The sequence below is a fragment of the Cebus imitator genome, unplaced genomic scaffold (assembly GCF_001604975.1).
Source record: "Cebus imitator isolate Cc_AM_T3 unplaced genomic scaffold, Cebus_imitator-1.0 Scaffold68, whole genome shotgun sequence".
Taxonomy (NCBI): domain Eukaryota; kingdom Metazoa; phylum Chordata; class Mammalia; order Primates; family Cebidae; genus Cebus; species Cebus imitator.
In genome coordinates, this window is record NW_016107383.1 from 8800050 (window position 1) to 8810920 (window position 10871).

The window sequence follows — 10871 nt, forward strand, 5'->3', positions numbered from 1 at the left end:
TTTTTTGAGCTGGAGTTTCGTTCTTGTTGCCCAGGCTGGAGTACAATGGTGCAATCTTGGCTTATTGCAATCTCTGCCTTCCAAATGATTCTCCTGCCTTAGCCTCCCAAGTAGCTGGGACTACAGGCATGTGCCACCACACCTGGCTAATTTTGTATTTTTAGTAGAGACAGGATTTCACTATGTTGGTCAGGCTGATCTCAAACTCCTGACCTCAGGTGATCCACCCACCTTGGCCTCCCAAGTGCTGGGATTACAGGCATGAGCCACCACGCCTGGACTAAATTTACTTTTGAGAGAAGAAAATGCTCTTTGTTCCCTCCTAGCTCATCTGGTACAGCAGGAGTCAGCTTGTCCTGCAGTTCAGATGGCCTTGATGGCAGAAGACACCAGTCACTGTCATGTCCTTTTCATACCAGCCCCCAGTGCATCCTGCCCTCTTCCCCTGTCCTGGGTTCGCATAGTAGCTATAGCCAGAGTCATGGCCATCCCTAGTGTTTCTGCTATGAGGCACCCCTGTAAGGAAGCTGGTGCGTGGTTGCAAACCCTGGCTTCTGCAAAGACTGGAAGGGAGTCTCTGTGTCCTGGACAGCATAGTGAAGCCCCTGAGCTGTAGTGGGCACATCTTGTGCAGAGTAGGTGCTCAATAAATATCTGTGGAATTTCTGAGCCAGGCACTGTTGATGGACCCACAGTGACACTTATCCAGGACACAAGCGTTTGGAGACTTGGCACATTGGGGATTTGTCCTGGCAACTGATGAAACGTCTTTGCCACATGTGTTATCAGTAACCCTAAATTCAGGTTCATGGTGAGTGCTTGATTTAAGCATGAGAATAGCTGTGGTCACTGAAAAGCCAAGTATTTTTGAAACCAAGGCACAGCGGGGGCAGGCGCTGGGGAGGGAAAGAGAGAGAGAGAGGCTGCAAAAGCTAAAGAATTAAGAACATCTTTCACCTTTCAAAACTATGTGGGGAGCTTGCCTGAAAGAGTTGTCAAAACAAAAGCGACAGCTGGAGTTATGGCTTGTGTAGACAGGTGCACGTGCCCGCAAACATACAAACATACAGAGCCAAAACACAGCACAACTCAAAAGTTAAATATTTTTGAGCCTTTTGCTTGACGATACATAGGTATTTGTGTATAACTTTAACAGCATGAAAGGCACATGGAAGCTGATGATCAGTTTTGTAAATTCCAAATTGGAGATAATTCATCTCTGCAAATCAAGGCTTTCAGTGAGTGAAGAGGCTATACATTTTCTGTAGTGTTTGGTGGCTTGTTTAAAATAATAACCTACGAAAAAAATTGTAATTCTAGGTTCGCAGAAAGAGGCCATTTATTGCTAATTACCTACTTCATTATAAGTATCTGTAATAAAATTCTCAGGGCACATTGGGCAAATTATTTTAATAAAATAATTAAGTAAACATATTCCTGCAAATTTCCCATAATGACTCTGTGACATGGAATTTCCTAAGTTAGGACTTGACAGCTGTCCTCATGAACAGGATTTTGACGTGGGGCTTATATCTGAGGATCCTGGAAACACAGGGAGGTGTTTTCAGAAGATGAATCGAGACTAAGGGATCAGGCATGGTGGCTCACATCTGTCATTGCAGCATTTTGGAAGGCCGAGGTAGGAGGATTGCTTGAGTGCCCAGGAGTTCGAGACCAGCCTGGGCAACATAGTGAAACCCTTTCTACAAAAAAAAAAAAAAGCCATTCTTGCTAGCACACACCTATGGTCCCAGCTACTTGGGAGGCTGAGGTGGGAGAATCACTTGAGCTTGGGAGGTCAAGGCTGCAGTGAGCCATGATTGTACTACTGCCCTCCAGCCCAGGCAACAGAGTGAGACCTCATCTCAAAAACAAAGAGATTAAAGAGGCAGAGATATTTCATAATATCTTCCCTTGCCCTAAACGCACATCTGGACGAAGGTGACTGCCAGTCCCGGACACTCGGGCTTTCTGTTTGGATGTGCTGACATGGAACTTTTCTACGATTCTGAAATAAGGGGCAGGCTTTGGTCAGTACATGGAATAGCGCCTGGCGCCTGGCAAGGACTCCACACTATAAGATACAATGAAAGAACAAATACTGCAGAAAACCTGTCATCACTAGTAGATGTTTGCAGGGCTTCTTTCATTTTTGTCATTTATTCAACCATGTACGTATTTATTTTTTGAGACAGAGTCTTGCTGTCACCCAGGCTATAGTGCAGTGAGAGAAATTCCAGATATCCTATGCAGATAGGGGTCTGGAGACCTGGGATCATCCTGCCCAGCCACCCACAGCTGCTGACATTGATCGGGTCACTTATTCCCTCTCTGGCCTCAGTTTCCCCATTTAGAAAGTGGAGGTGGCTGTACAGTCCCTGGGGTCAGGGACTTTTTTTTTTTTTGGAGACAGAGTCTTGCTCTCTACCCAGGCTATAATGCAGTGGCACAATCTCGGCTCACTGTAGCCACACCTCCTGGGTTCAAGTGAGTCTCCTGCCTCAACCTCCCAAGTAGCTGGGATTACAGGCATGCACTACCACAACCAGCTAATTTTTATATTTTTAGTGGAGATGGGGTTTCACCCTGTTGGCCAGGCTGGTCTTGAACCCCTGGCCTCCAGTGATCTCCCTGCCTTGGCCTCCCAAAGTTCTGGGATTACAGGTGTGAGCCACCATGACCAGCTTCAAGTCATTTTTCTCCTCAGCAGTCTTCAGCTGGGCTGACTCTGCCCATCCCCGGGTGGCAGGGTTCTGTGGCTGCCCTAGCTCCCTTGCACGGCCTGTTGACTCAGGCCTTTCTGGACCTTGTATGTAAAAAGTTGCCTTCCCACCCATATTGCCCCCACAGAACTGTCATGACGTTTCTGGGGAAAGCCCATGTGGTGTTAAGCAAGCAGTCTGCCCTACATGGCCCCTGCTAGTCCAAGCCAGGGGATACCAAGGCCGTATGTCTGCAACTGATTTATACAGAAGCTTCAGGAAAGGGAAAGAGAAAGGGGGCAGAGGAGCAAGGCAGGAAATGTGTTCCAGGTCTCAGCACCTGCCTGGTAAAGTGAATGGGTCGTGTCAGTGAGTGGGCAAGCTGGCAGGAGCTGCACATTCACCCTTCTTCTCTGGGATGCCATGTTTACTGCTATGGGCATCCCTGTTTCTCTTGGGAAGTCACTTTTTCCAGGGCTGGAGGAGGATGACAGGCTGCCACCCAAGAATGTTCCCCTGCATCCCACCCACCCCACTGCCACCCCACCCCACCCCCAGTTAGAGCTCTAGGGGACCAGCGGGTGGCAGCAGGAGATGCTTTTAGAAATAAGAAAGGCATCTGCAGGTGGTATTGGGGGCAAGTGTGAGTGGTCAGCCCGGATTGAAACTCCCTCCCCATCCCCTGTTCCCGTTCTGAGCCTGGAACAAGGGTAGGGGCTCTGGGGTTTGGAGACATAAAAGTGAAAGCAGCAAAGCAAAGGCAGCCAGATTTCCCCTCCCTCCCCCTACCCTGCTCCTAACAAACAGCCCCCACTTAGGTAGTGGTGGTGTGAGCCAGGCTTGGCAGTGTCACCACCTGGGGCCTTTTTGTTAAGGACCCTGATAGTGGCCCTGGCCCCTCCTCGCCTCCGCCTCCGACATGCTGCTCTCTGCTGCTTCTCCTATAGGCTTTCGCTGGTGGAATTCATGTCTTGCCTCTTCAATCTCAGCTGTCCTGCCACCTCCACCCTGCCCATCTCCAGACTAGGATTTCTCCATCTCAGTTCATTTGGGCCTGTATTGTTCTTTCATGAGGGGCTGCCCTGTGCATTGTAGGGTGTGTGGCAACATCCTTGGCCTCTGCCAGCTCCATGCCGGCGGCACCTCCCCTCCAGCTGGGACAACCAAAACTGTCTCCAGATTTTGCCAAATGTGCCCTCGGGGGCAAAATGATCCCGATCTCCTCTTCCCCCATGGAGAACCCCTGGACGAAATCACACCCTCTGTTTTATCTTCTTCACTCTGTGAAATGGTCTTATTTTTTTCTCTCTTGGTCCCAGTAGGGCTCCCCGGCAGCTCATGATCCTCACCTGAGCTTCTGAAACTCCCAGTGCCCAGCCCCACCCACATGATTAAATCAGAATCTCTGGCATATGGGCACACATTAGAGAAGCTTCCCAGGTGAGCCTGCTGGGCGGCTTGTTTGAGTCTGGCTGCTGTCTCCCCTCCCCCGGAGGAGAAGCCATTAGATGGAGGGCCAGGGCAGGCTTTGGTCAGTACATAGAACAGCGCCTGGCGCCTGGCGCGGACTCCACACTACAAGATACAATGAATGAACAAATACTGCAGAAAACCTGTCATCACTAGTAGATGTTTGCAGGGCTTCTTTCATTTTTGTCATTTGTTCAACCATTTATGTATTTATTTTTTGAGACAGAGTCTTGCTGTCACCCAGGCTATAGTGCAGTGGCGCAATCTCAGCTCACTGCAACCTCCGCCACCCGGGTTCAAGTGATTCTCGTGATGCAGCCTCTCAAGTAGCTGGGACCACAGGTGTGTGCCAGCTAATTTTTGCATTTTTAGTAGAGACAGGGTTTCACCTTGTTGGTTAGGCTGTTCTCAAATACCTGGCCTCAAGTGACCCACCAACCTCGGCCTCCCAAAGTGCTAGAGTTATAGGGATGAGCCACCATGCCCAGACCCATTTATTCAGTCATTCATTCAACAAATATTCATTAAGTGCTTGGTAAGTGCCTGTTGTGGTGCTGAATGCCGGGGAGGCAAAGATAAGGAAAACCTAGCTCCTATCTTCTGGGAGTCTCCAGTCTCCTGGGAGGCACATTGGTGGGTGCACAGGGTGGCCCATATAGGGAAAGAATTGCTAGGCTGGAGGTATGCAGAAAGCAGTTCAGATGTTGAATAAGTAGTGCCTGAATAGACACTGGAAAGGAGCTCAGTGTCTCCCAGTGAGACGTTTTACTTGCATTTTCACACTTGAACATCATCACAACCCCGCACCATTTCTGAGCTGAGGAAACTGAGGTTCTGGGAGGTCACCCAACTCTCTTGGGGTCACCTGACTATCTGTAGCCCAGCCTGGACTCAAACCCAGGTCTGTCTCACTCAGAAGCCCATTTTATTTCCAACATACAATGCTGTGTCCAGAGCTGAAACTAGAACGCAAGGCGTGGATTCCCTTGTGCACGCAGCGGCCACTCCATTGCCTCAGTACATGCATAGCATAAACCCACCCCCAGCCATCCCCAGCTGTAGACTCCAGGTGTGTTCCTGCCCCTGGAAGGTTACCTCTGAAGTCCCTTCATCTAAACTCTTGCATTCTGTGACACTAAGAATCAGGCTGTCTTAGCTTGGGTTCCCCAGATGCAGATCCTAAGGCAAAGCTTCAAGTGCAAACAGCTTATGTGAGAAGCGAAGGGAGCTCTGGGTGGGTGGGGTGGTTGAGGGGAGGAGGTGAGACCTGGAGAGAAGGAAGCCAGGAAAAAGAGCGTTGTCAAGCAGGTGACCACAGTGGGGAGCTCTGGGTGCCAGCACAGATCACAGGCCTCAGCGCTGTCCCACCTGAATATTGAGACGGGCGTGGAACCTGTTCACCAACTCCCATCAGTCACTGGCCGTGGGCTGCTCCCGGAAGGAGCATAATTCTCCGATACTTCAGGCCTGGCCCGTGGGGAGCAGAGCAGCCATTGAAAATCAGAGTGACCCCCCGCCCCAGCAAGGAAACATAGGTACTGACAGTCAGAAGTGAGGCCAATGTTCACTGAGGTGGGAAGGACAGGGGGACGTGGGCCAGCCCCATAGCATCTACTGTGGACTCAAAGGAGCATCTCATGAAGATCTTTCCTTTTTAAAAGTTGTCAGTGCCACCTGTGGAGCTCCTGCTGCATACAGAGTTCCGTGCCACGATTAAAGGTTTGAAATACAACACAAGAGCTTCTGTCCTAACAACAGAGCTGGCTGTTGTGGGTAGATTGCCAGAGCAGCCCCGTATGGGCATCATCTCTCTACAGAGGTCGACATCACAATGTCTAAGTTGCATCTCCCAGGCTCAGCAGTCATGGCTCCTCATCACTGGGACCTGACCTCATCTCTGTCATTACTCTTCCCTGTCCCCTGTCTCGACTTCTCTGCTCTGGAATTTTTTAACTGCTTGTAGGTCCTGAAAAAAATCCTCCTTTCTTTCCCTCTTCCGTCTAAGCTTTTGCACATTCCAGTCCCTCTTCCTTGTTGCCAGAATAGTGCCCTGTCTTTCACGAGGCTGGTTAATATCACCTCCTCTGGGAAACCTTCCCTAACTACCATTCTCATCACTAGTTCCCAGGTGAGCTTGGCCTTTGCACCGTTTCCTGTTCTTATTCCTATCAGATTAGTCATCATGCACACGAGATTGTAATTGCCTTTTTACTTACCTGCAAGCTTTCAGGAAGTCAAGGATGAATGAGTCACTTTCAATGGCATTAAAGTAAGGCCAGGGAATGAAAGCTAGGCCTGAATCTGAAACTTGGCTTAACTACTTCCAAATTGTGGGGCTTAGGTTGAACTGTGTGCCTCAGTTTTTCTACCAGAAGAAATGGGCACAATAGGCTGGGCATGGTGGCTCAAGCCTGTAATCCCAGCACTTTGGGAGGCCAAGGTGGGTAGATCACGAGGTCAGGAGTTCAAGACCAGCCTGGCCAACGTGGTGAAACCCTTCTCTACTAAAAATACAAAAAAAAAAAAAAAAAAATTACCTGGGTATGGTGGCTTTTACCTGTAATTCCAGCTACTCAGGAGGCTGATTCAGGAGAATTGCTTGAACCCGGAAGGCAGAGGTTGCAGTAAGCCAAGATCGCGCCACTGCATTCCAGCAGCCTGGGCTACAGAGCGAGACTCCATCTAAAGAAAAAAAAAGGGCACAATAACACTTTCTTTACAGGGGCATTTGTGGAATTTCTTGGGCCCTACCCAATTAGAGCCACCTAGAAAAGAGGAAACCTGAAAGCTGAGAAAGTCATCACAAGTTTTACAATCCAGAAAAGGGATACCTCTGCCCAGGTCGATTTGTATGCATTACAGAGAACTCATGAACTCTGCCCAGAACATGGTGTGTGGGGCACCAGAGTTAGGGTCGCAGCAGGAAAGAGATGGCACACACAGAGTAGTGAGGACCGAGTAAATGGAGGGCCTGATGACAGAGGAGAGTGGTGAGTTAAGCAAAGCCAACAAGGGAAGGGAAGTACTGGGCTCGCAGCACCTGAAAGTCCTACCTTCCCTAGGCCTGAAGGTCAAGATGGAGGGTGGCCACTGGAACTCAAGCAAGGTGTAGCTGTAGGAGAGTGACTGTCCCACATGACACTGAAGAATAGTCATTTTACACGGCTGACATTTATCTTGTGCCAATTACGGCCAGGCACTGTTCTAAGCACGGTAACTCACGTAAGCCTCATTTATGGAGTATTACTGTCTGTCCCATTTCACAGATGGGAGAGCTGAGGCACAGATAGGAAAGCAGAAAGATTAAGTAATTTTCCCTAGGTCTGATGACAGGGGAGGGCGAGTGAGGATAAATACCCAGACCTCCCATTCTTAGACCTTTTGATCTCATGCCAATTCATCCCATTGGTAGAGCTCACTGGTAGAGGGTGGAGGGCGAGGATGTGCACTCACACAGTCCACAGGGTGGAGAAGGGTGGACAGGGGAGCTGGGCAGCACAGGAAGGGGGCCTTGACGAGTGGAAGCTGCTATTGCTGCTGCTGCTGCTGTTGTCACTGTTGGATCACCAAAGCCTGGGACGATGCCTGGATCCTACTGGGCAGGTGCAGGTATTTTCCAGTTGAATGAATGAACCATTGACCTATTAGCCACAAATTATAGCAACATCACTTGGATCCTGAATAGCGTATTTATTGAAAAATGAAATTGAAAATATTATCCTTTTAAGCTTCTGGTAATGGAGGAAATGGTTCATTCCCAAGAGTTTTAATAATATTACGTATTTGTTGACTCAGGGAAGTCTTTTTGACATTTATTCAGGATTTCCAGACTGCATGGGAAGAAAAGCAAAAACACTATAATCAGCATTACAGGTAGAAGTAGAAAAATAGAGTTTTCCTTTCAAATTGAAGTGTTAGGCACTTGGAAATAGGCTTTTACTTTAGGTGGAGAGCTTAACACTCTGCCTGAGACCACCCAGCCAGGGATTTGTGGAAAACATGTGTTATGCCCTGAGCACTGGGTCAGGAGTGAGACTGTGGTGGGTGATAAACAAAGGGCTTAGGACTGACCAAGGGTGTGGGAGGCCAGGCTGGCCACATACAAACCAGGAATAAGAACTGACGCTTACTGTGTACTTTTATGTCCCAGGCCTTCTCCTGACATATATGACCACCTTCTAGAGTGAATACTGCCGTTAGACCCATTTTGCAGATGAGCAAACTGAGGCACTGGGAGAATAAGTAATTTGCTCAAGGTTACCCAGGTTGTAAGTGGAAGACTCCTAACTCTGGACAGTGTCTCTTAACTGCCGTGCCTACTCCCTCTCCATTAGAGAATGGTAGAGATGAGGCCTCAGCTTTACCCCTTTTATTTTACAAATGTTGCTCAGAGAGATATTGCGACTTGTCCAAGGTCACCCAGCCTTGTTATTGGGAGAGTTCAAATGGCCTTAGTGCCTGCTTCTAACTCTGAACTATCCTGTCACCTTGGGCAGGCCACTTACCTTTTCTCAGTTTATCTACTCATCTGTAAGATGGAACTAATAATTATGCCTTTAAATACTTTTAAGGGATTAATGATCATTTCCGTCTTGACTCGACTTAGATATGAGCACCAAATTTATAGATACGTATGCCTCAGGTCAACTTCAGGGTGCTAAGCAACAACAATACTGGTATATTAGTCCATTCTCATGCTGCTAATAAAGACACACCAGAAACTGGGTAATTTATAAAGGAAAGAGGTTTAATTGACTCACAGTTCAGCATGGCATGGGAGGCCTCAGGAAACTTACAATAATGCTGGAAAGGGAAGCAAACACGTCCTTCTTCACATGATGGCAGGAAGGAGAAGTGCCGAGCCAAAAGGGGAAAACCCCTTTATAAAACCATCAGATCTAGTGAAAACTCATTCATTATCACAAGAACAGCAGCGTGGGGTAACCACCCCCATGATTCAATTACCTCCCACCAGGTCCCTCCCATGACATGTGGGAATTATGGAAACTATAATTCAAGATGAGATTTGGATGGGGATACAGCCAAACCATATCAACTAGTAAGTAATAACAGCATATAGAGCACTGGCTCTGGTCAACAGAGTTCAAAACACAACTGTTAACCCAGGTAATTCATTGTTTATAATCCGTAATTCTCACTGCACTCCTTTCAGATTTACAGCTGAGGAATCCATTACAGAGAGGAGAGTGACCTGTCAGATTACCAAAGATAGTAACGTGAACCTGACTAGCCTGAGTTGGAGCTCCAAAGCACTAGCTAGACAATTAACAAATATTGTCAATGTTGTTTCATTTTGTTCTGTGCTGCATGTACTTTTTCTCCAGCAATAGCTATAGTCACACACACACACAAAAAGGAGATTTGTTTCTTATAAAAGCTGAATCTGGAAGGGACTGGTCTTTTTTGCAACCTCCTAAGAGAGATGGTGATAAATGTCATCAGTTCCACCTCACAGGATGAGAGACCAGGAGCTGTGAGGTTCTTGGAAAGGAACAGAAGGGCCCAGGAGACTCAGTCCCTGAAATGATGTTGGCAGTTACATCATAACAGAGAAATGGCCGATGTCTGCAGTGGCTGGAGGAGGAAACCTGAAGGCACTAGGAAGAGGAGTTGGGGCAGGGCACAGTGGCTCACGCCTGTAATCCCAGCACTTTGGGAGGCCGAGGTGGGCGGATCATGTGAGGTTCGGAGTTCAAGACAAGCCTGGCCAAAATGGAGAAAATCAGTCTCTACTAAAAATACAAAAAAAAAAGCCAAGCGTGGAGGTAGGCACCTGTAATCCCAGCCACTGGGGAGGCTGAGGCAGGAGAATCGCTTGAACCCAGGAGGTAGAGTTTGCAGTGAGCCGAGGTCACACCATTGCACTACAGCCTGGGCGACAGAGCAAGACTCCATCTCAAAAAATAAAGAGGAATTGGAAACTAACCTCGCAGGAAAAACAAAACTCACTTCTGCATAATCCCACTCTAGTATTTAGTTATGCCCACCGTGAGTGCTTTTAGTCAACAAGAAACCAACGTGCCTGAGGGGATCCGAGCCACATGCTGGCCCTATATGTCACACCTGGGGCCTGAACTGTAAGAGCAGGACCTGGACAGAGGCAGAAGTGAGTTTGAATCCTGGCTGCACACCATGCCAGCTATGTGACATTAGGCCACTCTGCTGCCATTTAATCATCTGTAAAGGGAGATCATCATTGTATCTACATCATCCAAATTGTTTGAAGCTTACAAGAAATCCTATAGTTAGAGAAATCTGTATGAGTTTTCAGAAAGAGTTAGAAAAGGTTGACTCTGGGGAGTGTGTTGGGTGGGGGGATTGGAGAGCTACTTTTCATTAGAAGATGACGGTTTTCATTATAAGCCCCTGTAGTGCTTGATTTCTTGACCGTGAGCATGTATTTCTCTGCTTAAAAAAATATATTCGGTGACTCACGCCTGTAATCCCAGCACTTTGGGAGGCCGAGGTGGGTGGATCATGAGGTCAAGAGATCAACACCATCCTGGCCAACATGGTGAAACCCTGTCTCTACTAAAAGTACAAAAAATTAGCTGGGCGTGGTGGTACGTGCCTGTAGTCCCAGCTACTCGGGAGGCTGAGGCAGGAGAATTGCCTGAAACTGGAAAACGGAAGTTGCAGTGAGCCGGGATTGTTCCACTGTACTCCAGCCTGGTGATA

The 10871-nt window shown here is 48.1% G+C and overlaps 1 protein-coding gene across 1 annotated transcript in view; it reads left to right on the forward strand.

The window, feature by feature from the left end:
- The window catches only part of ZHX2 (zinc fingers and homeoboxes 2), a 191337-nt gene that overhangs the window by 18876 nt on the left and 161590 nt on the right, over positions 1-10871 (forward strand). The gene's annotated exons all lie outside the window — the stretch shown is intronic.